Here is a 13,394-nt window from a genome sequence, read left to right on the forward strand (position 1 = left end):
GTGGTCATGACTAACAGGGATAAGTGTTCAAGTGGCACTCTTTATTTTTCTCTCTCCTCCCTCCCTCCCTCTCCTTCAGCTGAACCTTTCTGTTTCTAAGATACCTTCTAGTCCGAGTCTCTGCTGCTCAGCTGGGTGTCTCTGATACTGACTGAGGTTGCCTGGCAACATGACCAATAGACCACTCACCAGCCTGTGTGGCAGCTCCATGTTTTGGTTCGCAGGTGGGAGATTTGGATAGAATTGCGTGAGGTTTCCACATTGCAATTCTGTTTCATCTCAGTGATCATATAATGAAGTTTATTACTTACAATATCATTATTATACTTCATTGCATTATTCAGTATCATACAGAGGTTTTTCTTTTTTGTCATAATTATTAATACTTCCAGGAAATTTTAAAAGATTGGAATTGCCCTTCAAAATACTTCCTTCCTAAAAATAAATAAATAAATAATTTTAAAAATGAAAAAAATACCTCATTCCTTTTTAGAAGCTCATTACCATAAAGGCAAAATTTTTTAAATATTGAAAACCATAAGATTATTGACAGGGAAGAGATATAAGGGGAACATCTTGGAGATTGGAAATGTTCCATATCTTGCTCTGCATAGTAGTAACACAAGTACATAGCTATGTAAAAATCCATCATCTGTAGACTTAATATTAGTGCACTTTGCACACTTTAATATACATATGGCATGCTTCAAGAGTTTTAAAAAGTAGTGACAAGATGAATAAATATACACACACACATACAGAAACAGAGACTATATAAGCTTAATACATGTTAGGGAACAAAAATAATCTCTAGCCTTTTATCATAGAACACAATATCTTCTTAAAGACTAGACATTGCTGTTGTATTTAATCAGTTTAACAACAGAGACTATTTTGCCATATGGCAACCATGCTTTAACTAATAACTTGCTATTTATAGAGGAGCTTTAACTGTCAATTCAGATGGGTAAATTGAGGAGAGCAGACAGCATTAATAGCCACACACTGCAAAAGATTTGCTATTTGTTTCAGCTCACTGGATCACAAGCAGAATGCCTCAGATACAAAGATCACATCTGGAAATTTATCTCAAGGACACACTTCATGCACAAAATCACAGGCATGCCTTGCTGGTCTGGTTTCTGAAGTGCCTAAGTTTTTCTGGATGGAAAAATAGATTGGCAAAATCTAACACAAACAGAGATCCTTAGTGGTTTTATTTTACTGTATTTTATTTATAACACTTTATTACACAATCTCCACACCACAGAGTGAGGGCATTTTCCATTTTTTACCCATTGGACTTTCTAAAGACCTTAGCATTTGAAAAATTGTGCCGTTTTTATAAGTACTTTTACATTGTTATTTCATTTAGTCCTCATTGTGGCCTTTATATATATTGCCCATTTTATAAATGAGTAATCTAAGGCACAGAGAGTTTAAGTGACACACTTTGTCTAGGCCAGCAATCACCACAACCAGAATTTGAAGCCAGTTTTTAAATACAGCACCGTGTTGTTCAATTAATATCTATCACTTCATTTCAGAACTAGCAAAACCTCACAATAAAGCCAGTTCCTGTAAAAATTCAACTTTGGTTTGATAAATTAAGTCTTTATCACTTTATTTGCTGGTTTTAGGATGTTTCTTTTGACAAGAGAATATGTCTGGGGCAAGTAAAACTGCATAGAATCATGGTGCTTTAAAGCTGTCAAATAGCGGTGGAGGTCAGCTCGTCTACCTAATTGATTTGTCTGCTGACAAAACTGAAGTCCAGAGGGTTAGAATGACTTTCACAAGTTTCATAACTTCTAATGGTAGAATTCAAACTGGAACTCATCTTATCTGTTTCTTGGCTTGGTATTACATAAAGTGCTGCTATCATAAACCTAAATTTTGAGCAGTATTTCACTATAGTTCAAAGTATAAAAATGATATATTTAAAGGGTAGAAATTGAGACTCTCAATCCCATCTAAAAGATAAAGCTTTACCCAAGAGAAACAAATTAAATGGCCTTTCTACCTTATTAATCAGTATCAGCCTTGATAAACTCTGTCCTCCCTTAAATAACTGAATCTAGTATAAGTTATTATATGGTGGTGACATAAAACATACCATTTATTGATCCATTCCTATGTGATAGACCATTTTTATATATTATCATATTAAATCCCCACCAAAATGTTTCAAAATAATAATTATCATGCCCCTTTTACAGCTGAGAAAGTAAAACAAGTTAGGGTAAGAACCTTGGCTCAAGGTCATGTAACTAGTAATTTGCAGAGCTGAGATCAGAACCCAGCCAGTTCTGTTTTATGATAGAATCTATATATTTCAACCCACACCATCGTAGCTCAGAAATCACATTACCAAAATGTATTCCGCATCCTCTAATTGTAATTGAGATTTCTAACAGCCCACGCAGTACCTATCTTCCCCTTCCACTAAGGACATGTTCAGAGCCACTGCATGTAGAGCAAAAATACTATATGTAACAGCTTCTTTTGCAACAAACAGTAATGATGGTTAGGTAGAAAATATTGGGTGGAGTTTCCAGGCAATCTCTTCGAAGAAGGCTAAGCTGGTAGTATGCCCTTTTGCCATTGCATTTTTTTTTTCATTCTTGCTGCACAGAACACAAATGGCTGCCCAGTGGTCATCTTAAGCCACTGGAAAACCCTTGGGGATGAAGTCATGTGGCCAAGACTGTGGAACAGAACTATCAAAGGAGACTAGATTCCCTAATGAGCAAGTTACCACAGTTCCAGCCCCACAATGCCAATGGCCAGACTTCCTTTTGCAGGAGAAAACTTGAACTCCACCTTGTTTAAAACAATGGAATCTTGCTACACATCATCCATTGAGCTTCACTTGCTCAAAAACTGATAGCAACAATTCACTTTTGTATGGAATGCTAAAGACAGCATTAATTTAGGACTTCTGGCTCTGGTATATGCAGACCAGGTATTGTGAAGGGAAAAAAAGCATTTTGCTTTGGAAAACTTGAAAGGCTGAGTTAAAATATATGTGGAAAATATTTGGTTTTCCTTCTACTTAGAAAGTCAAAAGCCACCAGAGAATATTGCTCTTATCCTAATAGTAATAAAAGGCCAGATAATCTACAAAATAATAACTTTTCTTGAGCCTATCAGAGACCTGTAGTTGCAAGACAAAGAGATTAACTAAATTTTAAAGGGTAAGAGCCACTGAGGACAGACAGGACATATAAGCTTTTTCACCTTTGACAGAACATGAGAGGAATAGTTGCTCATTATGAAAGTAGGTAAAAAGAAAACAGCTAAAATTGTAACAAATACTTGAAGGCCAGAATGGATCACCAGAACAATATAGACACCCTGGGATCACCCAGACACAAAGGAATATGCACTCATTCATAAGCTCTTTTTTCAGACATCTACCAGTTGCTTAGCAGAAAGATTGAGGTCAGGGCAAGAGACCAGAAAGAGCACTTTGGTGTCACAAAAACACAATTATCTTTTCTGATTCCCCAGACCTTTCTCTAATGCAAAGCAAAATTTAGCCTTTTAGGATAGAAAACTCTCACATCTCCAGTGCCCTGGAAAAGATCCATAGTTTCTGGGAAGGAGATAGAAGAAAAATTCATCTGGCCCTCTTAGAGGAACAGGTAAACCTCTTCCAAAAGAACCCCACAGAGTCAAGGAGGAATTTGGGTACCATGAGAGGAATGGGCAGCAATGCTGAAAGAGCCATTGTCCCGAGGTCCAGACGCCCAGGACAAGTTTAAGGTTGAGACTGGAGCAAAGGAACCCAGCACCCTCCCACCCCTACCAGAAGCACTGCCCCAAGTAACAAGCAATAGCACTCTGCCACCTAGGAAGGTACAAGGTACAAGAAGAACCTTACTCTGCTATGCAAGCATGGGGGACATCCCAAAAGGGGAGGGTAGAGAACAAAAAAAATCCTTTGGCACTCTAGGTCCCACAGTAAGCCCAAGGAAGCAGCAGCTCTGCTGCTGGAATGTGAAGTCTGTGGGGGAAAAAAATCAATCAATATAAATCACCAGATTAACAAAAGAAAAAAGAAAAATCATTCAACAATCTCAATAGATACAAAGGAAGCATTTGATAAAATTCAAAACCCAGTTATAATGAAAAATTCCAGTAAAACCAGAAAAAAATAAACTTCTCAATCTAATATATGATATTTATCAAAGCATTATAGTAAACAGCATTCTCAATAGTAACATGGTGACAGTGTTCCCCTTTGATCTGGGAATAAAAGCAGAATTTCCACTCTTCCCTCTTTCATTCAGCATCGCTCTGGACATTCTAGCCAGTTCAATAAGATATGAAAAAGAAATAAAAGTGTAGGGGCGCCTGAGTGGCTCAGTCATTAAGCATCTGCCTTTGGCTCAGGTCATGATCCCAGGGTCCTCGGATTGAGCCCCGCATCGGGCTCCCTGCTCAGTGGGAAGCCTGCTTCTCCCTCTCACACTCTCCCTGCTTGTGTTCCCTCTCTTGCTGTCTCTCTCTCTCTCTCTGTCAAATAAATAAATAAAATCTTTAAAAAAAAAAAAGAAAAAAGAAATAAAAGTGTAAAGCTTGAAAAGTATTAATAATATTATCTCTGATCATAGAAAACATAATTCTTTATGGAAAAAATTCAAAAGAATCTATTAAAAAATATTAGAATTAATAAGTGAGTTTATAATCAGCTGTATGCAAGGTCAATATATAAAAAAACTATATTTCTTTACTCAAGGAACAAAAAGAAAATAAAGTTTTTACAAATTTATAATATATAATAATATTAAACTGCATAAAACACCTAGAACAAATTAACCACAATGTATAAGACATCTATGTAGAAAACCATAAAATATGATTAGGAGAAATTAAAAAGACCTATATATATGAAGTACATATACCATGTTCATAGATTTAAAAAATCAATATTGTAAGCATGCCAACTCTTTAAAAATACACTTAACAACAGACTGAATGCAATCCCAACTAAAATCCCAACAATTATTTTTTTGTCAAACTCGACAGATTAATTGTAAAATTTGTTTGAAATAAGGCATAGTGGAATATGGCTTAGTGGAATAAAAACATAGTGGAAGAACTTGATTTAATAGATACCATGAATAAAAACATAGTGGAAGAACTTGATTTAATAGATACCATGAATAATTAAAAAATGACCATAGTTAAAATAGTGTTATAATTAGTAAGAAGAAATTAACAGACCAGTTAAAAATGACAGTTGGTGGCACCTGGGTGGTTAAGCATCTGACTCTGGATTTCCACTCAGGTCATTATCTCAGGGTGGTAAGGTCGAGTTCTGCTTCAGGCTCCACACTGGACATAGAGCCTACTTAAGATTCTCTCTCTGCCCACCCCTCCTAAAAAAAAGAATAATTGGCCCCCAAAATGCAGACATATATGGATATTTAATTTATGATAAAGATGGCATTGAAGAGCAGTGGGCAAAGAGGTGAATTTTCAGTAAGATTCTATAACAACTGGAAATACAGTTGGAAGGAAAACAGGACTTGACTTCTACCTCAAACCAGTCACAAAAATAAATTTAAAAGGAATGATCTAAATGTAAAGAGGTAAAAATATGATTATAATTAAAATTAGAAACTTTTCCTCATCAAAAACTCCATTAGGAAACTGAAAAAGCAAGTCACAGAGAGGAAAAAGGGATTTGCAACATATAATTGAAAGGAGGCTCTTCATTTGAATACAATTAACTTCTGCATATTAACAATAAAAAAATCAACACAATAGAAAAATAGGCAAGACACCTGAACAGGCAATTTACAGACAATAATATCCATATGGCAATTAAACCACATAACAGAACCACATCATTCAAAGGGAAATGTAAACTCTATTCTCATCAGAATGGCTAAAATTAAAAGGACTGGTTACACCAAGCATGGATATAGCTGACACAATGGGAACTCTCATACACTACTGACTAGAGTATAATTAGTATAACTACTTTGGAAAATGTTTAGCAGTATCCACTGAAATTGAAAATTTGTATACAATATAACTGAGCAATTTCATCACTAACAGAAATGCATGTATATGTGCAGCAAAAAACACTTCAAAGAATGTTCACAGCAGCACAATTCATAATTGCCCAAACTCAAAAACAGTCCAAATGTCCACCGACAACACATATATACTCTGTAGCATTTTTCTGCAATGGAATACTACACAGCAATGAAAATTAACGAACCACACAAAAACATTAATGAAACTTAGATATATAAGTTTAGGAAAGGAAACCACACACAAAGGAATGCATGACTATTATGTATATAAATTAAGAAATTAAGCTAAACCAGCATTTCGTATTTAAGGATACAAGATTAAATGTTAAAACTATAATGAAAAGCAAGGAAGTGATTACAAAGGTCATGAAAAAGTTATCCATATGGAATTGGTGGAAAGGAGTAATGTTTAGGAGGTTAAAAAAAAAAAAAGCAGGGTTTCTGAGATGCAGAAAATGTTCTATTTCTTGATTTGTGAAGTTACATGGGTCTTTGCTTGTAAAATTCACTGTGTTGTGATCATAACACATAAAAATTCACAATAAACATGTTTAAAATGTAATAATTATGCAATTAAATTTTATAAATTAAAAATTAATAGATGAGATAAAGTTCAATGAACATAACTAATATCTATTGAGGATTTACTGTGTGTTAGGGACCACTGTGCTTTATCTCCTTTAACCTTCACAATATTCAGAAAACACACTACTTTTCTGTCACATTTCAAAGGTGAAGAGACTGAGGCCACAGACCTTGCATAATTGACACACAAAAAGTCACACATCTAAGATCACACTTTATAAAGGTCACACAGCTAGAGAGGACTCATTTTGGGATCTGAATCCATGCAACAGTATGGTTCCAGAGCCCAGGCTACTTCTCCAGTATAGAAAAAGAGAGATACTCTCTATATTAGGTGTTAGATTTTTTTCCCCTGTCAAAATTATTGTTTAGTATGATGGTAAACTAACTCTAAAATATTGGTCTTTCATGCACCCAAGATATTTAATCTTTAATTTAGCACTCTACCCTTGTTTCATTTTAAGCTGTGCTAAGGAAGGAAGACAAATCATATTAAGATGACATATTTATTATTCTAATTTATAATTGAGCAATATCATAAATTATGCTGTTCCTGTTGCCCAGCATAGAAATGAATGTATCCAAGAGATTCATCATGAACCATAAGGGATATTTCTCCCTAAAAGTCCAAAGATTTTCCTCCCTACCCAAAGACTTAACTGAAGGGGTAAACTCTGAAAAAAATATGTTTCCCTGATGACTGGTAATGTCATTTTCCAGTTCAGTCAATCTGGAAATCTCAGTTACTTTTTACAGAAATGATGTACAAGTGGTTACTACAGAGACTCTGGAGATTGACTGAATGGGCTCAAGTCTCACCTTTGCTATTTTCTAGCTATTTGACCTGGGACAATTTACTTGGCTAAACTCACCCTCAGTTTTCTCTTGTGCGAAATGCAGATGGTTTTAGTGTCTACCTCTCAGAGTTGTCTGATGTGAAATTAAATAATATAAATCACTTAAAACAGAGTCCAGTACCTAGTAAATGTCACACAGGTGATGATGATCATTACTACTCCCTGACCCCATTTCTTTCAAAGTCTTACCTGCATCTATTCCTTCTCTCCATTCCGACCACTACTACCCTAGGTCTTACCCTCATGCCTTATTCTTATACTTCTACATTTTCCTAAAAATTGTTCTCTTGTCTACATGTCTTCCAACTGGAATCCATTGTTTAGACACCACCAGACTAAAGAGGAAACTTTTTATTCACAGGATTGGCCCTCCTAAAATATTCTCTTTGTTTTTTTTTTCAACTGCCTATCAATTAAATTGAAAGTCCTTACTGTGATTATCAGTATTTCCTACAACCTAGCTCCAGCCTTAATTTTCCAGTGTTATCTGTTTTTAGCCCAACACAAGAAACTTACTCTGTTGTCAAACTAATTAATTCACCATTCATTGAATGAGAAGTATGTCTCTTTGACTCTGAGCTCAGGTATGCCATTTCCTTGACTTCTCTGTTAACATTTTCCACCCGCACCAAGACCTAGTGCAAATGCAATCACCATGATGAAATCTTGAGCCACTGCAGTCCAGAATTATATTTTTCTTAAATCTCTTCCAATGCTTTGTTTTTTCACATATATGTAATCGTTTCATTATTTCTCAAATTATTTACAACAGCTTTATTGATTTGATTACTTTAGGCTATTCTCATGATACCATATCCTAATAATCTATCCTTTATTTATGCCTGTGCCTATCTTATTTCCTTAAATTGAACATGCAATTTTCTTGAGAGTCATTTTTGTCTTTCCCTCCCACTTGCTCTAGTACTAAACCAGCATGGTGCTCCTCATATTATAGGAGCATGCAATAAATATTTATTGAATTAAGTGAAAAGAGAATCACTAAATGTAATCATTAGCTGTGTATTTCAGAGACCAAATTTGCAAACTGAAAGGAGAAGCATTCTGTAAGTCCTTCCCTCTCAAAACCAACAGTAGTGTGCAAACACAGTGTGACCCACTCCCTTTAAGGGCAATAATATTTTAAATACTAGGAAGTTTGAAAATATCCCTCAGGTAAAATGTTGCTGACAGTTTGTTTCAAGAAGTGATATGTAAAAGGACTGGGATCAGTGGATGACTGAGATGGAAAAAGATGAAGATCACCAAAGAGACAAAAAGGGGACGTATCAGTGTGACCAGTGTAGTGTTGTAAAGGATGTCCCTCAATGATGACACACCTGAAGATGACAAATAGGGAGGAGAATAATTAATTAAGTCAAGCTGAACTCTTCATTCTGAACTCTGCACTGCATGAAATGATGGGAGGACTTCAAGAAAACGGTGTGGTCAGTCACCTCAAATTCAGAGAAGCATAAGCTATAGTCTCTGCCCTTGGGGAAGGAGCTTTTTTATTTTTTAAGTTTTCTTGACACAAACAATAGTTTTTAAAGGCAATTTGTTTCAGATTGCTGAGTGGCCCTATTAACACTTAATATGTAACAGGGAGAAACTTAGCCTGTCTGACGTCATATTGCTTCTCTTTCCCTTGCTGCTATAACCTATAGCTTAGAAACTTCTGCTTAGCCCTGCTACATAGACATACTACAGCTATGATTTGCAAAAGCCACTTTTCACCCAAACCCTACTTCACCCAGGAGATAAAGAAATACAGAAATGATTATGCTATGATTAAAGATTTACAGGAATGGCAGGGCGCCTGGATAGCTCGGTCGGTTAAATCCAACTCTTGATTTTGGCTCAGGTCATGATTTCAGGGTCATGGGATCGAGCCTGTTGAAGGGCTCCATGCTCGGTGGGCAGTCTGCTTGAAAATCTCTCCCTCCCCCTCTCCTTATGCATTCCCCCTGCTGCTCACACTCTTTCTCTAAAATAAGCAAACATATCTTGGTGCTCCTGGGTGGCTCAGTCGTTAAGCGTCTGCCTTTGGCTCAGGTCATGATCCCGGGGTCCTGGGATCGAGCCCCGCATCGGGCTCCCTGCTCGGCGGGAAGCCTGCTTCTCCCTTTCCCACTCCGCCTGCTTGTTTCCCTCTCTCACTGTCTCTCTCTCTGTCAAATAAATAAATAAATAAAATCTTTAAAAAAAAAAAAAAAAAAAGATTTACAGGAATGGCATGACCAGATGCCTATATACAAAGATGAACTGACCAAGGACAAAGAAGTTACATGACCTTCCTTGGATTTCTACAAACATTAGTCAACTTCTGACAACAACTCCATCCCACTTCCCCCTTTTGCTAATATAAAAGCAGCTCAAATTCCATGTTGAGGGAAGATGGTTTTTTGGGACAATAGTCTGCCATCTCCTCAGTTTGCTGGCTTTCCGAATAAAGTCACTTTCCTGGCCCCAACACCTTCCCTTTCGACTTACTGGCCTGTTGTGCAGGAGCAGAATAAGCTTGGACTGGGTTACAAATGTAAGGCAATTGATTTTAGTTGAAATTCAATAATCAACTACTTACTTACTAAAGAATTCATATGTATAATCAGAGGTTTGGGAGCAGTGTTTTCATGCAAATAAAAGAAAGTTAGATCAACCACAGAATTTCAGTCCTTAACACTCAGGTTAAGTATAAAGAAAAAAAGGCTTTAGAATTAGATCAGTCTCAAGCTTTGGTCCCATGAAGGACAGATTTAAACTTCCTATGGTACATTTTCCTCATACAAAAAAAAATGGGGATAATAACACACCTACCTCATCATCTTATTGCTTAGATTACCCGAGATACTGAATGTAAAATGCATGGGATAGAGTAAATACTTAATAAATACTGTTTTTTTGTCCACATGGCTTCAATTTCCATGAATGGTTTCATAAAGCATTGGACGAGATTATTCCCTCAAGTTAATTGACCATCATTTCAATGATTTATTTTATATCTATAAGTTTGTCCTGTCTCTTTCAAAATAAGCATTTCAGACTCTGTAAGCACTTCACAATGCCCCCTCTTTTCTCCACAAAACACACAAACACACTTTCAGCCTAGATATGCAGTCAATACAATAGGATATATATGTGTGCATATTTTATATAGTGTATATATACATGCTGATTACCTAAATGGTTTGTTTCTTCACTAAAAGTTCAAAGAAGTAAAGCTGTCCACATTTATAAAGAAGGCTGAACTTTAGTTTCTTTTGGAACGGGTCAATCAACATTATTCACTGAGTACTTTTGCTGTGTACTCTATGTGACATGATTATGAAGTTATGATGCTTACTAACAAACATACTTGAATTGAAATACCAATTTACTATGTACCTGGAACTGTGCTATACTTTACATGTGTTAACTCACTACAAATGAAGTAGTTCCCAATCTTACATCCATTTTAAAGACACATTCAGTAATTTGTTCAGTCACACAGCTAATAAGGAATAAATCCAGTATTCAAAGGCAGGTGGTCTGAATCCAGAGTCTGAATTTCTAAACATGTACTAGGCCACCTTTTTTAAGTTGTACTGGAAGACAACATAAAAACATTAATGCTGTCATTACTGCTTCCACATGTTTTGGAAATTCTACTTTAGAATTGTCCTCCTGATTATCTCATTTCACCAAATAAGGAATTTGAGCATGTGGAAGCTAGGACTCTGATTCTGTGGTCCCTCCAAACTCCTAAAACAATAACATGACTTAATTTTATTTGTTTTTTTCTTTAATGAATGAAAGAAAACTCTTGGAGAAATTCAGAACTCTAAACACTTTTAATCAAATATATACTTAGGTGATTTACAAACTCTTTTTTTCAGAATCTATATTTTCATTTCTTCCTTCCTAGTTCAAAGCAGTCAAGTGAGGAATTGGAAAGCACCATTTAAAATGAAATCGATCACATTATAGACAATACAGAAAAAAATACAATATTTTAGGATAATACTTAAGCAAAACAGTAATACAAAGAAAGGATCAGAACATGTTTAAACTCTTTAAATATTCAGGCTCTTAGAGAAGTTATTTAGCTTTGTCTACATGAATAGGTGGGGGCAGTATTTTCTGAAAAGTCTTGTGTTCAAAGCCCAGATTCATCACTTTGAATAGATATTGAACAAGGTGTTAAAACTTCTTGACTCTCAGTTTCTTTTATTTATAAAATGGGAATAAAAATAATGATCTTAAAATATGTGGGGGAGAATTATAGGCCACACATATAAACTGCCTGATTCAAAGTCTTAATACTCGGCAATCTCTTAATTCTTAATCCAAAAAAAAAACAAATTCTTAATTCAATACTCTTTTTTAAATTTCCATATCAGCACTGGCTAATAACACTAATGTTCCCTGCACTCTTCTCATTTATGATTCAGAGAAAAAAATCTCACTCAAATATAAGTGAGAAATATTATGTGCAATTATATAAGTAGAACAATAGTAAAATCTGTCCTTAGAAATCTTGAATTTATACAACTTAATTCAGACTAGCAAATAGCTCATCAAATTTTTATCTTTTATATACATTTTACCCCAATATTCACAAATATCAAGAACCATAAATAGAAATGTGTTGTTTTATGACTGCCAAATTCATTCAGCATGACTGCAATTGAGTGGAAAAATAAAAATACATATTACTTACTGTATGTGGCGTTTGGCAATTTCAGAATGATTTGCAAACATTCATCCTCAAAATACTCCTACAAAATGCATCTGTGAAAAGAAAAAAAATCGAAAAGAGTAAGCAATTTGCCAAGGTCACAGACAAACTACTCCAGACCACCACACACTTAGACAATACATACTTTAACATACTGAAATAAGGTTTTGCAAAATATAGATTATACACCTAGCAAAGTATAATGGGCTGATGAACAGAAACATTTCCAACTATATGCAAATATTCTACACATCAGTCAAAGAGGATACCCTTAAGAGGTGAGAGTCTGCAAACTGGCTTCAGAAATATATGCAAGAAACGGTTTTCCCAGAACACGGCAGAACAACATAAAAGCAATTCAAAAATATGAGATATTTATAAGTAAATTTAGGTTGGAGATTTGACGTGGTTATCAAAATATTTTAAGCTTTTAAAATGTACTTTTGTCTGATATATGAAGATCACTGAGTTAGAAGAGAATGTTGCTTGATTTATCCAGAGAACTGCACCGATTCACTTTGTAATTGCATTTCAATTCTAATTGAAAACGATGCACTGAGAAAAATGCAGGCACGCCACTTGCACACCTTCAAAAACACACAAACATCCATTTCTTTTTTGTCAGAAAGTCACTTATAAGGAGAAAGGTAATCAGATTTTATTAATTAATTTTTGTTTTAGAGGAGAGGTGTTAGGAAGAGCACATTAATTTCAAAGCTCCAAATATTTCAACTTAAATGGATTTTGTTCTCCTGGGTATAGTGTGCCATAAAAGAGCTGTACAAAAGAAGACGAAACAAAACACACCTAATGAAAACCAAAGTAACCCTTTACAGTACAATGTGTTATTTCAGACAGATCACACACACTATGGGAAGTACAAATAAAAATCCTCTTTAAGTAGCAAGCATCTTTACTGGAACATGAGTTCTCAGTGAGCAGAATCCCTGCCCAGAAAGATCTGGTTTACAGTGCTAAACAGAAATATCAGCTTACTAAGGCAGAAGGTGTACTTTTGTGTTCTCCAAAACCAAATGTAATCAAATCAAAAGTTCAACAAGAAGATCAGGTATTCTGAGCTGAAAGTCTCATTTATCTTCCTCTAGTGTATGAAAGACAACAAGATGACACTGGCCTCTACCTGGCACAAGAATGAATGATTTTACTAATCCTCAACACAGAGCC

The 13,394-nt window shown here is 35.4% G+C and overlaps 1 protein-coding gene across 1 annotated transcript in view; it reads right to left on the minus strand.

Annotated features, from left to right (window-relative positions):
* GALNT13 (polypeptide N-acetylgalactosaminyltransferase 13) overlaps positions 1-13,394 on the minus strand; it is a 404,828-nt gene that overhangs the window by 347,209 nt on the left and 44,225 nt on the right. Inside the window, exon 2 of the mRNA XM_081815482.1 lies at positions 12,192-12,262. The gene's annotated coding sequence lies outside the window, so the exon portion shown is untranslated. The remainder of the gene's footprint in view (positions 1-12,191; positions 12,263-13,394) is intronic.

The sequence above is a fragment of the Leptonychotes weddellii genome, chromosome 3 (assembly GCF_054177405.1).
Source record: "Leptonychotes weddellii isolate Sample4059 chromosome 3, ASM5417740v2, whole genome shotgun sequence".
In the NCBI taxonomy this organism is placed as follows: Eukaryota; Metazoa; Chordata; class Mammalia; order Carnivora; family Phocidae; genus Leptonychotes; species Leptonychotes weddellii.